Source organism: Muntiacus reevesi, chromosome 2 (assembly GCF_963930625.1).
Source record: "Muntiacus reevesi chromosome 2, mMunRee1.1, whole genome shotgun sequence".
In the NCBI taxonomy this organism is placed as follows: Eukaryota; Metazoa; Chordata; class Mammalia; order Artiodactyla; family Cervidae; genus Muntiacus; species Muntiacus reevesi.
In genome coordinates, this window is record NC_089250.1 from 182,515,287 (window position 1) to 182,533,725 (window position 18,439).

Below are 18,439 nucleotides of genomic sequence, written 5' to 3' on the forward strand. Positions count from 1 at the left end.
TGAAGACACAGCTGTCTCCGAACACTGTGATCAATTATAGGTGAACTTCATGCTGGTGACGATTTCTGAATGGCCGGACATCTTGGCAATGTACTCATCCATATTCTGGGTCATAAAACTAGTTTGAAGAAGAATAAGAGAATTTAAATCGTATACAGTATGTTTTTTGACCATCACTGAAATTAGAAATAAATATTGAATAAGAAAAAGATACCTGGAAAATAACCAGATGTTTGTAAATTAAGTAACACAATCTTAAATAACCTATTGCTTCAAAGAAGAAATAACAGGGAATTGGAAATATTTTGCACTGAGTGAAACTAAAATGATAACATATCAAAATGTGTGGAATGTACCTAAAATAGTGCTTAGAAAAACTTTCAGCGTTAAGTGCTTACATTAGAAAAGAGAAAAAAGGTCCCAAATCAATGAAGTAAGTTTACATGCTTAGAAACTGGAAACAAAAGAGCAAATTAAGACCAAAATAAGCAGAAAGAAGAAAATAAAATAAAGAGTGGAAATCAATGAAAGAAGATAGAAATGCAACTGAGAAAATCAATAACACCAAAAGCTGGTTCTTTGAAAATATCAATAAAATTGATAAACTTCTAGAAAAAATTAAAATATCCAATATCAGGAATTAAAGAGGAGAAACCAAACATAGCCTGGTGGGAGGAATAATAAAAGAATATTATGAAAAACCTTATAGCAACAAAACCAGAAACTTAGAAGGAATGGACACAAACTACCAAAGGTCACTCAAGGTGAAATGGGTTTAATTTCTGAAATTTAATTTAATTTAATGTCAATGAAAGACATTAGATTTGTAGTTTAAGACCTTCCAACAAAGAATATTTCAGGTCCTGGTGGCCTTACTCATGAATTTGACCAAACATTTAAAGGAAAAAATGAATTGCCCACAAGGTTTTCCAGAAAACAGAAGAGGAAGTCATTTCATTTTATGAGGTCTTCATTCCTTTACACCAATATCAGGCAAGATTACCAAAAAAGTTGGCAGATCAATATTAGTAATGAACATAGATACAAAAAGCAAATTTAATACATCATGACAAGTGGGGAATGCTAGGTTTAACATGTGAAAATGAGTCATGGCAATTAACATATTAGCTAACTGTGGTGGGCCTGGAAAGAGTCCCTAAAGGGTATCACATCAAATTCCTAGGATCTGTAATGGTGATGTTATTCAGAAGGGTCTTTACAGATGTGATTAAGTTAAGGAAACTGAAATGAGGAGATAACTCTGGATTATTCGGGTAGTCCCTAAATCCAGTGACCAGTGTCCTTACAAGACAAAGGCAGAAGAGAGCTTCCCTGGTGATCTGTGTGTGTTAGTCACTCGGTCGTGTCTGACTCTTCGTGGCCCCGCGGATTGAAGCCCACCAGGCTCCTCTATCTATGGAATTCTCCAGGCAAGAATATTGGAGTGGGTTGCTATTTCCTCTTTCAGGGGATCTTCCCAACCCAGGGACTGAACTCACGTCTACTGTGTCTTCTGCACTGGCAAGGAGATTCTTCACAATCTGAACCATGAGAAACTTCCTTGGTGGTCTAGTGGTTGAGCATTTGCTTGCCAATAAAGGGGTCATGGATTTGATCCCTGGTCCAGCAAAGTCCCATATGCCGTGGAACAACTAAGCTCCGTGTGCCACGACTTCTGAGCTAGTGCTCTAGAGCCCAGGAGCCACAATTACTGAGCCCCCTTGCCTCCAAGTACTGAAGCCCACGAACCTACAACCTGTGTTGTGCAACAAGAGAAGCCACTGCAATGAGAAGCCTACCCGCTGTACTGAAGAATAGCCTCTGCTCAGTGCAACTAGAGAAAGTTCGAGCACAGCAATGAAGACCCAGAGCAGCCAAAAATAAGTAAATAAACAAATGAATCTTAAAAAGAGAGAGACAGAAAGGCAGAGGGATATTTGAGACACATAAGAGGAGACAAAGACATAAGGGAATTGATTGACATGGCTACAAGCCAAGGGACACCAGGGCCACCAGAAACTGGAAGAACCAAAGAACAGAACCTTCCCTAGACACTTTGGAGGGATTGTAGCCTTGCTGACATTTTGATTCCAGACCTGTGGTCTTCGGAGCTGTGAGGGAACAAATTTCTGTTGTTTTAAGTCCCCAAGCTTGTAGTAATTTGTTATGGCAGTTCCAAGAAACTCATACACTGACTACAAAAGAAAAACCTCCTGACCATCTCTTTTGATGCAAAAAAAATTCTTTTTTTCTTTTTACAAAATTCAATACCTAGTATCATTTTTTTTTTAAAAGAAGAGAAAAAGAAGAACTCTCACCAAACTAGAACACTGAAGTAGAAGTGGAACTTCCACAGTCTTCCCTGGTGGCTCAGTGGTAAAGAATCTGCCTGCCACTCAGGAGACATGGGTTCAATCCCTGATCTGGGGAGATCCCACATGCTGCAGAGCAACTAAGCCCACAAGCCACAACTAGTGAGCCTGTGCTCTAGAGACCAGGATCTGCAACTACTGAGCCCATGCACTGCAATTACTGAAGCTCTCAGGCCCTAGAAACCGTGCTCCGCAACAAGAGAAACCACTGCAATGAGAAGCCCGCACACCACAGCTAGAGAGTAACCCCTGCTCACTGCAATGAGAGAAAAGCCTTCGCAGCAATGAAGACCCAGCACAGCCAAAAGTAAATAAATAAAATTATATACATATAAAGAATAACTGAACTAGCAAATCAGTAGAAAAGCACTCCTTCAAAATAAGAACAGATTACACATATTCATTAAAAAAAAAAAAACTTTAAAAAAAGAAGTGGAACTTCCTCAATCCCATAAAAGGCAACTACAGAAAACCTACAGCTAATATCACATTCGGTGGTGAAAGATTGAGCTATCTCCTTCTTAGATTAGAAACAAGGCAAAGATGTCCATTTTCACTCATCTTATATAAGACTAACAGAGGTCCTATCCAGCGCAATAAAACATGGATGGGAAGTGAAATGCAAATTTCACTTCTTAAAGAAAGAAGTAAAACTATTCAGAGATGACATAATTGCTTCTACACAGAATCCTAAGGAATCTAGAAAAAATAATAGAACTAACATGTGAGTCTATTAAGGTTGCAGGATGTAAGGTCGATATATAAAACTCAATAGCAAAAAAAAAAAAAAAACCCAAAACTCAATAGCATTAACAAAAAATTGGAAATTGATACTAATGAATGATAACATTTATGTTTTAAGTTAAACTACAGTAGTTAAAGCACTTACAAATAATTTGGACTTCGACTTTTTTTTTTTTGACTGAGCTGGGTCTTCATTGGAGGGAACAGGCTTAGCTGCTCCATGGCATGTGGGATCTCAGCTCCCCAACTAGGGATCAAATTGGAGTCCCCTGCCCTGGAAGGAGGGCACCATCAGGGAATTCCAGCAATAATATTTAAAATAGCATTAAAATATGAAATATTTAGGAATAGATTTAACAAAAACGATGTGCAAGGCCCATACCGTATAAACCACACAACATTTCTGAAAAAATTAAAAACCCAAATAAATGAGGAGAGATACTGCAATGATCTGTTATCCCTCTAAAATTTATATGTTGAAATCCTAATGTGATAGTATTAGGAGATGGGGTCTTTGGGGGTGACTAGGGTGGAGACCTCATAAATGGGATTAGCATCCTTATAAAAGAGACCCCAGAGAGTTCTCTCATTGCGTTCTTTATGCAAGGATACAATGAGAAGCCTGCAACTGAAAGCGAGCCCTTGCTCAACCATGCTGGCACCCTGATCTCAGACCTTGAGCATCTAAAACCGTGAGAAATAAATTTCTGCTGTTTATAAGCCACTCAATCTGTGATTTTTTTGTTATAGCAAACTTAATGGAATAAGATCAGTACCATGTTCAAGAGATAGAATACTCAATATTGCTAGTATGTCAATTTTCCCCCAATTGACCTATGGATTCAGTGCAACCCCAGCAAGATTTTTAAAAGGGAACTCACAAGCTGTGTAAAAAATGTTTATGGAAGGCTTCCCTGGTGGCTCAGTGGTAAAGAATCCACCTGCCAATGCAGAAGACACAGGTTTGACCCCTGATCCAGGAAGATCCCACATGCGCAAAGCAAAGCAACTAAGCCCATGTGCCACAAGTACTGAGCCTGTGCTGTAGAGCCTGAGAGTCGCAACTATGGAGCCACAGGCCACAACTGTCAAGCCCACGTGCCCGAGAGCCCGTGCTCTGCAACAAGAGAAGCCACCGCCGTGAAAAGCCTGCACACTGCAACTAGCGTAGCTCCTGCTTGCCACACTACAAAAGTCCATGTAGCAACAAAAGATCAGCACAGCCAAAAATAAATAAATAAAAATTCAAAAATGTATATGGAAAACTAAGGGGAACTAGTAGCACCAAAATGTCACTCTGGCCACTGCTATATAGAAGGGATGGGAGCAACAAGAGAAGTAGGAAGGCCAATTAGGAGACACTTGCTGAGAACCCAGGCTAGAGACTGTGGCAACAGTAGAAATGAAGATGGAGAAAATGGTCAGTGTTGAGAGAGGTTTAGGAGATAAATACCAAGAAATTTTGGAGATTAAGCACGGAGGTAGGGGGATCAAAACAGTTCCCAGGACTTCCCTGGTGGTCTAGTGGTGAAGAATCCACCCGCCAATGCAGGGGACAGATTCGACCTCTGGTGGGGGAAGATTCCACATGCTGTGGGTCAGCTAAGCCTGTGCACCACAACTACTGAAACCCACTCACCACAACAAAGAGTAGCCTTGGCTCACTGCAATTAGAGAAAGCCTGCACACAGCAACGAAGACCCAGTGCAGACAAAATATATTAATTAATTTAAAAAAAAAGAATGGTTCCCAGATCTCTTATTTGGAAAAATGAGTGGATAGTGAAGGCATTCATTGTGAACAGGAACACCAGAAAACTAGTTTTAAGACGTGAAATAATGATGTCCCCTAAGGACATGATAGGTTAAAGGTTCCGCTGACATAAATAAAAGGACGCATTCATTAAGAGACACTCTGGACCAGAGGTTCACATTCAGGAGTTATCAGCACAGAGATGGCCACTGAAGACAGAAGTGGATACAACACCCAGGAGGTGTATATAGCAGGAACAGGGGATCCAGGGTCAATGCACGGAAGTGTTCTAAGCATGTGGAGAATGAGCTTAATGGGGATAAAGTATTAGGAGAAACTAGTTTGGGAGTTACTGCTTTAGTCTTGTTGCAATGGCAGCTTAAGACTCAGGCAAAGTGGAGACACTTGGACTGATTCCAGTGATATTTAGGACTTCTACTCAGGTATGGGAAAGGAGTTCCTATTGGATCAAGCCTTCTGCAGAACACTACTGCAAATTCTGGACCAAACACTGAAAAAAGCACCTACTTAAAGGCTCTGGAAGGAAACCAAGAGCAATACTGGAGGGGCATCAACACTTGAAAGAATGGAACTGCATTAGCTACTTCTCATTTTTTATGGTTTCTAGCCTGAGGGAAGGCTGCAGTAACCACCATTCCAGATGGCTAAAATTCCAATAGAAAACTCATAGCTTTACTGGGCTGAAGAAACAGAGGACGATTTGTGACAAGCATAGCTGCTGGAAAGGAAGGAGAGAAAACCTGGAAAGAACAGAAACAGAGATGGAGTGCTACAAATTTTGTGTATAAACTGCTCAAATCTTTGGCTGACTCATAAACAATGCATGCACTGGCACCAAGTGAAGGCTAAAAGAACTGACCTGAGGTTTCAGCTGCTGCCCACTATGGGGAAGACAGAATTTGCAAACAGAATCCAGCCAAGTTAAATGTTGGCTTAATAAAAATACTGTTCAGAGGAAGATAATGGGATTCAGAGTCTCTGCAATATATCATTCACAACTCAACATTATTAGGCATACAAATACATAGGAAGATGTGACCCACTTTCAAGAGAAAAGATAATCAATGGAGGCTCACCCCAAGATAAACAAAACATTAGAACTAATAGACAAGGATGCTACAACAATTATTATAACTTGCATTGGACATTTAGGGCTGCTGTAACAAATACCACAGACTAGATGGTTTACCTGCTTAAATTTACTTTCTCACAATTCCAGATGCTGGAAGTCCAAGATCAAGGTGCCATGGGGTTGGTTTCTCTGGCTTGCAGATAGTTGCTTCATCTTTGCTCTGTCCACATAAGTCCTTTCCCCTGTCCATGCACATATCTGATTTCTCTTTCTTTTCTCATAAGGACTCCAATCCTATGGGCTTAGCATCTAACCATTACGACTTCATTTAACCTTGTTGTTGTTCAGTCGCTCAGCTGTGTCCAACTCTTTGTGACCCCATGAACTGCAGCACACCAGGCCTCCCTGTCCTTTATCACCTCCCGGAGCTTGCTCAAACTCCTGTCTGTTGAGTCAGTAATGCCATCCAACCATCTTGTCATTTGTCATCCTTTTCTCCTCCCTTCAATCATCCCCAGCATCAGGGTCTTTTCTAATGAGTCAATTCTTCACATCAGGTGGCCCAAGTACTGGAGTTTCAGCTTCAGCATCAGTCCTTCTAACAAATACTCAGGATTGATTTCCTTTAGGATTGACTGGTTTGACCTCTTTGCAGTCCACGGGACTCTCAAGAGTCTTCTCCAACACCACAGTTCAAAAGCACCAATTCTTTGGCATTCAGCATTCTTTATGGTCCAACTCTTACATTCATACATGACTACTGGAAAAACCATAGCTTTGACTAGATGGACCTTTGTCAATAAAGTAATGTCTCTGCTTTTTAGTACTCTGTCTAGGTCGGTCACAGCTTTTCTTCCAAGGAGCAAGCGTCTTTTAACTTCGTGGCTGAAGTCACCATCTGCAGTGATTTTGGAGCCCAAGAATATAAAGTCTCTTGCTGTTTCCATTGTTTCCCCATCTATTTGCCGTGAAGTAATGGGACCGGATGCCATGACTGTAGTTTTTTGAATGTTGAGTTTTAAGCCAGCTTTTTCACTCTCCTCTTTCACATTCATCAAGAGGCTCTTTAGTTCCTCTCCACTTTTTGCCTTAAGGGTGGTGTCATCTGCATATCTGAGGTTACTGATGTTTCTTCCGGCCATCTTGATTCCAGCTTGTGCTTCACCCAGCCCGGCATTTCGCATGATGTACTCCACATATAAGTTAAATAAGCAGGGTGACAATATACAGCCTTGACAAACTCCTCCCCCAATTTGTCACCCAGTCTGTTGTTTCATGTTCGGTTCTAATTGTTGCTTATTGACCTGCATACAGGTTTCTCAGAAGGCAGGTAAGGTGGTCTGGTATTCCCATCTCTTGAAGAATTTTCCACAGTTTGCTGTGATCCGCACAGTCAAAGGCTTTAGCATAGTCAATGAAGCAGAAGTAGATGTTTTCTGGAATTTTATTGCTTTTTCTATGGCCCAATGGATGTTGGCAATTTGATCTCTGGTTCCTCTGCCTTTTCTAAATCCAGCTTGAACATCTGAAAGTTCTCGGTTCACATATTGTTGAAGGCTGGCTGGAGAATTTTGAGCATTACTTTGCTAGCATGTGAGATGAGTGCATTTAACCTTAATTACCTCTTTAAAGGTTCTACCTCTAAATACAGTCAGAGCTGGGAGTAAGAGCTATAATACATGAATTGGGGGGCACAATTCAGTCCATAAAATAATTGTTCTTAAGGTCAATATGTATATAAAGATAGATAGACAGATAAACATACATTTAGAATACAGGATATCTCAGGACAGAGGACAGGTACAGAAACTAATAAAAAGAACCAAATGGAAATTCTAGAAAAACACAATTTAACTAAAAATTCATTTGATGAACTTGAGAGCAGATCAAACACTGTAGAAGAAAAGATGAGTGAACTAGAAGATAGGATAATAAAACTACCCAAACGGAAGCTTAGAGAGAAAAAAAAAGCATGAAAAAAATGACTTCAGTAACTTGTGTGACAAGATCACATGATCTAGCATGAGTAATTGGGGTCTTAGAAGGAGAGGAAAGAGAGAATGGACAGAAAAAATTTTTGAAGAAATAATGAATTGAATTTTCCTATATTTTTGGTGACGTACTCACAGATTCAGGAAAGTCAGGAAAACCTAAGATGAATAAGTACAAAGAAAACTACATTCAGGCACTTCATAGTCAAACTGTTAAAAACCAAAGATATGGAGAAGGAAATGGCAACCCACTCCAGTATTCTTGCCTGGAAAAGTCCATGGACAGAGGAGTCTGGCGGGCTGAAGTCCATGGGATTATATGACTGAGCATGTGTGCACGAGGGTGGAGGGAAATGGGTTGGTAGCAATAAAGTGGTAGAACCAAAAAAAACCCAAAGATAAAGAGAAAGTCTTGAAAGCAGACAAAAAGTGACACAATAGATATAGCGCAACAAAGATCCGGAAGGCACTGACTTCAGGAGCTAAGGAAGCCGTAGATGAGCCATGAACGGATGGTCCTGACCTACCAGAAACAGTGGAGGCCAGAGGACAACAGACACCATCTTTAGATTAAGAGGGAAGAAAGAAATCTATCAACCCCCAATTCTGTATTCAGTGAAAATTCAGTGAAAATCTTCAGAGCATATATTGCCAGCAAAACTTTGCTATGGAATTGCTAAAGGAAAGTCTTCTGACTAAGGAGTAACTGTATCTCCTGGAAAACTAAATTTTCAGAAAGAAATGAATGATATTGATAATTGTATATATATGTGGGGAAATAGAAAAGATTATTTTCCCTCTTAATTCTGTTAAAACACATGTAACTATTTGAAGTAAAATTTAAAGGGTTGTATTGATTGTGAGGTTTACAATGGGTGCAGATATAGCATACATGAAAACTAAAGCATACAGGATGGGGTAGGGAGTAAATGGACCTGTCCAGTTACAAGGTGTCCACATTTGGGGAACAGTAGCATGGCATTAACTCTAAGAACACTGGGAAAAATTAAGGAGGCACAGTGCAATCCCCAGAGCATTTACTAAAGAAATACTACCCAGAGGTATCATTAAAATATTCAGTTAATACCAAAAAAGGCAGGAAAGGAGAAATACTGGAACAAAAAAAGAAAGGGCAAATAAAACAAATGGTAAAATGTTATACCTAAATCTAACCACTGAAATAATTACACCATAAGTCAATGAACTAATAAACACTAATTAAAAGGCAAAAGTGCTCAGAGATTATCATACTAAGTGAAGTAAGTCATACAGAGGGAGATAAATATCGTATGACATCACTTATTTGTGGAAACTAAAAAATGATACAAATGAACTTATTTACAAAACAGAAACAGATTCACAGACTTATAAAACAAACTTATGGTCACCAAAGGGGATGGAGAGGGAGGGAATAAATCAGGAGGTTGGGATTAACATATGCACCCCCGTGGCTCAGATGGTAAAGAATCCGCCTGCAATGCAGGAAATCTGGGTTCGATCCTTGGGTTGGGAAAATCTCCTGGAGGAGGGCATGGCCACCCACTCCAGTATTCTTGCCTGGAGAATCCCAGGGACAGAGGAGCCTGGCCGGCTGCAGTCCATGGGGTCACACAGAGTCGGACAAGACTAAAGCAACTAAGCAGCAGCAGTATCTGTTTGAGTACGTACTTTCAATTCAAATTCAATATATAAAATAGATAGTCAACAAGGACCTACTGTGTAGCAGGAAACTCTACTCAATACTCTGTAATAACCCACATGGGAAAAGAATCTGAAAAGAATGGATATATGTATTGTTGTTGCTGTTGTTTTTGTTTAGTCGCCAAGTTGTCTCCTACTCTTTTGCAACCTCATGGACTGTAGTTCATCAACTCCTCTGTCCAATATGCATGTGTGTGCGTGCTCAGTTCAGTTCAGTCGCTCAGTCGTGTCCGACTCACATGCCCTTTGCAGCACGCCAGGCTTTCCTGTCCATCACCAACCCCTGGAGCTTGCTCAAACTCATGTCCATCACGTCAGTGACGCCATCCAACAATCTCATCCTCTATCATCCCCTTCTCCTCCTGCCCTCAATTTTTCCAGCATCAGGGTCTTTTCCAATGAATCAGTTCTTTGCATCAGGTGGCCAAAGTACTGGAGCTTCAGCATCAGTCCTTCCAATGAATATTCAGGACTAATTTCCTTTAGGATGGACTGGTTGGATCTCCTTGCAGTCCAAGGGACTCTCAAGAGTCTTCTCCAACACCACAGTTCAAAAGCATCAATTCTATGGTGCTCAGCTTACTTTATAGTTCAACTCTCACATCCATACATGACCACTGGAAAACCCATAGCTTTGACTAGATGGACCTTTGTTGGCAAAGTAATGTCTCTACGTTTTAATATGCTGTCTAGGTTGGTCGTAGTTTTCCTTCCAAGGAGCAAGCGTCTTTTAATTTCATGGCTGCAGTCACCATCTGCAGTGATTTTGGAGATGCCCAAAATAAAGTCTCTCACTGTTTCCATTGCTTCCCTGTCTATTTGCATGAAGTAATGGGACCAGATGCCATGATCTTAATTTATTTGAATGTTGTGCTTTAAGCCAACCTTTTCACTCTCCTCTTTCACTTTCATCAAGAGGCTCTTTAGTTCTTCTTCACTTTCAGCCATAAGGGTGGTATCATCTGCGTATCTAAGGTTATTGATGTTTCTTCCAGTCATCTTGATTCCAGCTTGTGCTTCATCCAGCCCAGCATTTCTCATGATGTACTCTGCATATAAGTTAAGTAAGTAGGGTGACAATATACAGCCTTGACGTACCCCTTCCCAACTTGGAACAAGTCTTGGACTTGTTCCATGTCTGGTTCTAACTGTTGCTTCTTGACCTGCATACAGATATCTCAGGAGGCAGGTCAGGTGTGTGTGCTAAATCACTTCAACTGTGTCCAATTCTGTATGACCCTGTGGACTGTAGCCTACCAGGCTCCTCTGTCCATGGGATTCTCCAGGCAAAAATACTGGAGTAGGTTGCCATGCCCTCCTCCAGGGGAATCTTCCTGACCCGGGGATCAAACCCACATCTCTTACGTCTCCTGCATTGGCAGGCAGGTTCTTTACCACTAGTGTCATCTGGGAAGCATATGGATAGCTAAATCACTTTGCTCTACACCTGTAACTAACATAACATTCTATAACAATCATATACTAATAGTTTTAACTGTTGCTTCCTGACCTGCATACAGGTTTCTCAAGAGGCAGGTCAGGTGGTCTGGTATTCCCACCTTTTTCAGAGTTTTCCACAGTTAATTGTGGTCCATACAGTCAAAGGCTTTGGCATAGTCAATAAAGCAGAAATAGATGTTTTTCTGGAACTCTCTGGCTTTTTCGATGATCCAGCGGATGTTGGCAATTTGATCTCTGGCTCCTCTGCCTTTTCTAAAACCAGCTTGAACATCTGGAAGTTCACGGTTCAGATAATCCCATACCTACAAAAGGTATAATGAATTCCTACTCACCTATTACCTAGTTTAACACTTATTCACAATGTCATCCTATATTGGTTTCTCCTCCCCATTCCAAAGTATTTTAAAATAAGTTTATTTTTCAAAATTTTAAGTAGCTATATTTTAACCAATAAAGGAATTTGTAAAAAAGAAAAAGCACATAAATTCAACAAAACTTTTAGAAGAAAAATAGGAGAAAATCTTTGCTATCTTGGGTTAGTCAGAGTTCTTACATATAACAACAATAGCACAATACATAAAAGAAAAAATGATTAATTGGACTTCATTAAAATGCAAATCTTTTGTTCTTCAAAAGACACCTTAAAGAAAATAGAAAACAAGTAATGTACTGGAAGAAAATATTTCCAAAGTACGTTTCTGTTAAAGCTGCTTCTTGGCCACTTCATAGGCATTAACATTGTGAACAAGTTGCAGTGTGCCCTGTCCCCAGGACAGATCTAGAGAAGATGCCTGCGTGGGTCCTGGCAATGAACTTTGAGCACTAAGGGCGTTTCCAGAGTGCATGCTTCCAGGTATGCACCCAGGTTGCTATCAGGTCATGGGCTCTGAGTTGCCAGTAGACACTTCATCCTATGGGAGAAAGAGTGACTGGAGGGCTCTCTGAAGTGTAGGGTCAGGACAGGGAATTCTTGTGTCCACACTTTATTCTGAAGGATGAAAAGAGACCCACATCAAGGCACACCTATAAACTGTGCCTATAAACTTTGAGAGATTGACAGACACACAGAGAGAACAGGTTTCATTCCAAGAGCCGACTATCAGAATGATGGTGGACTTCTCAAAGCAACCCAGAAGCCAGAAGACAAAGAAACAATACTTTCAAAATTTGGGGGGTGGGGGGCGGGCGGAAATAATATCTAACCTGGAAATCTATATCCAGCCAAATTTCAAAAGCGTGAGTATAAAGCCAAGTTCAGACACACAAATTCACCTATCCAGTAGTCCTCCCGTATCTGCAGTTTTGCTTTCTGAGGTTCCAGTTATCTTCAGTCAACTATGATCTAAAAATATTAAATAGAAAAATTCCAGAAATAAACAATCCAAAGCTTTTAAATTGTGCGCCATTCTGTGCAGTACAATGAAATCTCACTCTGCCCCACTCCATTCTACCTGGGATGTGAATCATCCCTTGGTCCAGTGGATCCTGTCCACTAGTCACTTGGTAGCAACTCAGTTATCAGACCCATGAGTGCCCTCTTGCAGCACTTGTGTTCAAATGACCCTTATTTTCCCAAAGTATAAGAAGAGTGATGCTGGCAATTCAGATGCACAAAAGAGAAACCTAAAAGTGCTTCCTTTAAGGGAAAAGGTGAAAGTTCTTGACTTAATAATGAAAGAAATAAGTTGCAAGCTGAGACTGCTAAGATCTATGGTAAGAATGAATCTTCTATCCGTGAAACTGCGAACAAAGAAGAGAGAATTCATGCCCATTTTGCTTCCGCTCCTTAAACTGCAAAAGTTGCAGCTACAGTTCAGGTAAGTGCTTAGTTAGAAAAGGCAATAAATTTGCACAAAAAGATGTTTTGAGACCATAATCTCATAACTTTTATTATAGTATATTGTTATAATTTCCATATTTTATTATTATTGTTGTTAATCTCTTACTGTGCCTAATTTCTAAGTCAAATTTTATCACATGTGTATATGTATAGGAAGAACACAGTGTATATAGTGTTCAGTGCTCTCCATGGTTTCAGGCACCCACTGGGGGTTTTGGGTAAGGGAATCATGTATACATAAGGGGCTTCACAGGTGACTCAGTGGTAAAGAATCTGCCTGCCAAAGCAAGAGAAGCAGGAGATGCAGATTCGATCCCAGGGTTGGGAAAATCTCCTGGAGTAGGAAATGGCAACCTGGTCTAGTATTCTTGCCTGGGAAATTCCATGAACAGAAGAACCTGGCTGGCTACAGTCCATGGGGTCGCAAGGAGTCAGACACGACTGAGCAACTGAGCATGCACGCTTCCTGCCAATTCCACAGGCTGGTGTAACTGAAGCCAGGTGGTGTGGATTAGTTGCTCAGTCATGTCTGACTCTTGAGACCCCATAGACTGCAGTCTGCCAGGCTCCTCTTCCATGGGATTGCCCAGGCAAGAATACTGGAGCAGGTTGCCATTTCCTTCTCTAGGAGATTTTCCTGACTTAGGGATCAAACCCACGTCTCCTGTATTGGCAGGCAAATTCTTTACTACTGAGCCACCTGGGAAGCCTCAACTGACACCAGAGACCTGGTCAAGTCAGAGTCTCTGGACAGGAAAGGTGGCTTAGGAATTTCACTTTCTGAGTGACAGCCCTCCTTACTAGGCACTGTTTCCAGAAGCTGGGCCAGCATTGTCCACTTGGGCACCACCCACACCAGGGTTTCTGCTGTGGAGACAGCGGAAACCATCTTCAAGGGAGAAGGTACTGCTACCTACTTGCAGGCTGCATGCCAGTTCTGTCTTTGCAAAAGAAAAGAGGCTCCTTGCACAGACCAATGATGAGATAGGGCCATGAACCAGAGCCCAAGTCACCTAATCCCCCATGCCTGAGTTAAAAACTAAAGGGGAAAAAAGACTAAGCACAAACAAATTTGTGTATCACCTGCCTAGTTTTAGAAACTTAAAATTTTTTAAAAATCATGAGAAAAAACACAATGACCAAAGAGACCATTGTCTGTTAAGGATGAAAACATACTGAAGAACATCATCAGCTTTAATGAAGGGCCAAGGGAGTCACCTGGGCACCGACGATGACACGTGTGTGTGCAGGGCCTACGGTGGGCTGGGTAAAGATGCCAGGGTGGGGTTGGACTCTGCTCAGCCACCCCTGGGACTCCAGCAGGTCCCGAGGAGCCAAGGGCAGGGCCGGAGGGGACAGGGCTTTCTCTCATCCGATGCTGAGGGCAGATGGGCAGACGACAGAACAGAGACTGAGTGAAGACGCACACCTGTGACATGACAAGCTTCTCCTGACATGCGCTTGGTGCTGTGCATTATCTTCTGTGGCCATCGTGGTGCCATATGTAATAAGCGCTGCTGCCGCCGGGCTGACCAAGCACGCCCACGGTCAGCTGTGCGGATGGCTAGGAGTTCGTGTAGGGGCCCCTCTCGAGCCCCCGTGGCTGTGGCCCAGTGTGATTTGGGCCTCAGCCTCTCCACTGCCTGCAGGGAACGCGCGTGAACCAGGTGATGCTGACATGCTGACGGTCAGGGCTGTCGCCTTGGGGCTGGGACAGGCACAAGAGGATGCTGAGTTCTGGGCTGCATTGCTTAAAGTGGTCAGGGCCACAGGGGCACTTCCATGACGCTCCTCGCCCCCCACTCCCCTTTGGGGCTGAAGGATCTAGTTCCCCAACTGTGAGAAATGCTCTGGGAAGTGCCCTTGACTGGGGAGACATGTCTCATCAGAGTCCTGTCCCCTTCCTGGGAGTCTGCATCCGAGGTGGTGGACACAGGGGTCAGCGCCCATTCCAATCCCACAGTGAAGGGCCCCCTGACACTGCAGCCCAGTGACCTCCCTGCCACTCCTACTTCTTCACTCCCCTACAGGAGCCCTAGTAAACCTCCCACGTGGTCCCCCCATCCCCGTGTCTGCTTCCGGGGGGCCCAGCCCCCCATCACAGCACCTGGATTGGTGTCCGGGGGCTGCTGGGGGTCTCACAACACATAAGTGTGCTCCCTCACAGTCTGGAGGCCAGGAGTCTGAAGTCGAGGTGCCGCAGGGACATGCTCCCTCCAGGGGCTCAAAGGGAGGATCCTCTCTGTCTCCTCCAACTTCTGGTGGCTCCAGGTGTTCCCTGGCTTGTGGCCACATCGACCCAACCCCTGTCTTCATCTTTGCATCGTCACACGGCCATCTCCTCTGTGTGTCTAAGATATTCCTCTCCTTTCTTCTTCTTTTTTTTAATACTTATTTGTTTGGCTGCATTGGTTCTGAACCATGGCCCACGGGATCTTCACTGGGGTATGCAGGATCTTTTGTTGTGGTGCAGGTTCTCTAGTTGCCCTGCAGTATGTGGGATCTTAGTTACCTGACCAGGGATCAAAGCTGTGTCCCCTGCATTGGGAGGTGGATTCTTAACCACTGGACCAACCAGGGAAGTCCCTCTCTCCTTTCTCTTAAGGGTATTCGTCACTGGAGTCAGGGCCCACCCAGATAATCCAGCGTGAGCTCACCTCGAGATCTTTACCTCAGTGACAGCTGTAGAGATCTCTATTCCAAATCAGGTCACAGTCTGAGATGCCAGGTGGGCGTATCTTTGGGGGCTCCAGTTAAGCCCCTGTGGCAGCCAGGCTTCCATTTCTTTGGCAACAGGAAAAGCAAATTGTGAACTCCCAGGAGGGCAGGGGTCTCTGGTGCATTTGTCTCAAGGGCTCCAGGGGCCCCTCAGAAGTGAGACAGCACGAACAGCCCCATCCACCACTATCCTGTAACGATGGTCGTGAGGGCAACACAGGGTGTGGGGGGACGCAGGCCCCACCTGCCCGCCAGCACCTCCACAGCTGCAGCCACTGGGAGAGCATCTCCCCACTACCCCTAGCATCCCAGCACAGGCGATGCGGGGATAGCAGTCATGGTCAGAGGAGAGAGCAGAGGTGTGACAGCGTGGACAGCTTTGGAAACAGCTTTTTGAGGAAGAATAATAACCATCTTCCAGGCACACTTTCCCAGTTAAAGTCCAAAATACTTCAGTGGGACCAGACCAGTCCAGGGACCCTCCCCAGTAACACGGCCCTGAGTTTCCAGCTGAGAGACTGTGCCAGGCGACACCAGACTCCGCTGGTGAGTCCAGCCACTTCTCACAAAGCGCGTTACGTGCTGTTTAAAGGAACACCCCTGTGACGTTCTTCCTTGCTAATTTGTAGTCTGATGTCTTGGAAAGTGGCTTCATTTGGGCCAGTGTTTGGATTCTGGCCACTCTGCTCTGCCCCAAGGACCCCAAGATGCTCACAAGTCAATATGGAGCTGGGATGGGAGGCACCCCACCGGCCTCTTGACCCCCCTCCTCCAGGGAAGCCAGACGACGTGGCAGGACTAAGGCCACTGGAGGTGAGATGCAGGGGTCTCAAAAGGCAGGAACTGAGGGGCACACACCCCGGCAGGGACGACGCAGGGTGACTGTGGAGGGTGAGATGTGATCTGGCACACTGGATGAGGGGCGGCTCCCCAGAAAACCTTTGAGCTCACAGGTGCTGAGGATATGAAGTCAACTGTGTGGAGCTCTGTCCTTCCACCCAGCCTGCTCCCCTCTGTGATGTCTGCAAGCATTCAGGAGCGGGGGGGGGGATGTATCATGGGATGAATCTGAGCCGCATCTTGGGACTTGTGGCTCCTCTGTGGTCGCATGAGGCCACTCTCACCACATCCTCAAGGTTGTCTTGAGGTCCAGAGGAGGTGACGAAAGGATTCCAGCAGGGTTGGTCAGCTTATCCTTGGGCTTTGTGACCCACTGGCAGGTAACTGGGGTAGGCTGGGTTCTCAGAGCCTTGGCCGTGCACTTTAGAGGAGCATCACTGAGCAGCATGTGTCGTGATCGTGGGGAGCAGCGGACTCAGCACCTAGCACCCCGTGGAGCTGCAAGCAAACTCCTTCCCTCCTGAGGGCCAGTGGCGCTGAGCAGCCCAGAGGACACTGCGGAAGCAGTGACGGAGGGCGGACTGCCTTCACATCGCTGGGCGGGTGGCAACGGCTAGCTTAGTTTATCTAAATTACACCTCAGCTGGCTGTGAGGTGCCTGGGTGGGGCCGGGGACCTGTGAGGGGTGCCGTGATCATCACCTCACGGCATGTTATGATTTTTAACTCACTCTGAGACACACGGGTGTTTAACAACTTGCCTAAGGCCGGTCCCAGCTAAAGCTGCCGAGTGATGCCTACTTGGGGCTCTAAACAAGGGTTACAGTCATGTTTGGTTCACATGACTCATGATGCGCAGAAGCTCTTAAAATGCTGCATACGTGGTTTGGCCTTCACACATCCACGCACAGATGCTGGGCCCGCTCTGTGTCCTGGAGATGAAGAGTGAGGGCTTTGTGGCAGAAGGCCGACGAGCAGGGATTCTGAAGCTAACTCCATTAGCGGCATGACGAGCCTTGGCGCCCCAAACACAGGCTGGAGGGTGCTTTGTTGCAGGGAGGGGATCACATGGGAGCAGACCTGCATCCTTCTGTCTCACTGGGTGGGGATGGGGTGTGGCTTCAGGCAGGGAGCCAGGGCCAGGACCCAGAAGTCCCAGGTCCTAGGTCACACTCTCCTGCATCCTGGTGGCCCCTACTCTCCGTGACACCCCTCGGTTCCTCTGGCTGCTTCTCTCTACCACCCCCTCCCCCCACACAGGTCTAGCCCGGAACTCCAACAGGTGCCTCTGTTCTCACCTGACTGCTCCCGACACTACCAAATAGCCACAGGTGCAGCAGGACACACACGCTCTCCCGAAGGTCAAGACAGTGAGGTGCTTCCTGGAGGGTACACATGCTTCCAGCGCAAAGACACAGACTGGCCATCAGGATGGAGGTGAGGTCTGAGGCAAGTCAGCCCGCTTTCTCCTGACCCACATCAGTTCCTGCTTTGCCCCCAGTAAAAGCCCCAACTCCCTCCCTCCCTCTGTGTCCAGACCACCCAGAATGCAACCCAAAGGTCAGTTAGAGTATGAGTAGATACTGATGGGCTCACAGCATCCACTGATGGGAGGGCAGCCAGCCCCATAAACACAATCCACGGCCAGCACGGTGATGTCCAGTGTATGGAGCGGTGATGAATTCGGACAGCTGATGCCACTGAGCACTGACTATGTACCAAGACTGAGTGTAGCACTTCCCACACCTTATTGGGTTTAATTCTCTCAACAGCCCTGGGGAGTAGACACTGTTCCCATTGTCCCCATTTTACAAATGGATCACCTAAAGCTCAAAAACTTGTTCGAGGGCAGGCCAGGCTGACCCAGAAGTCAGAGCATCTGATCCCATTGCTGCAGAGGCAGCTCCTCAGGGACGTGTGCTCCCCAG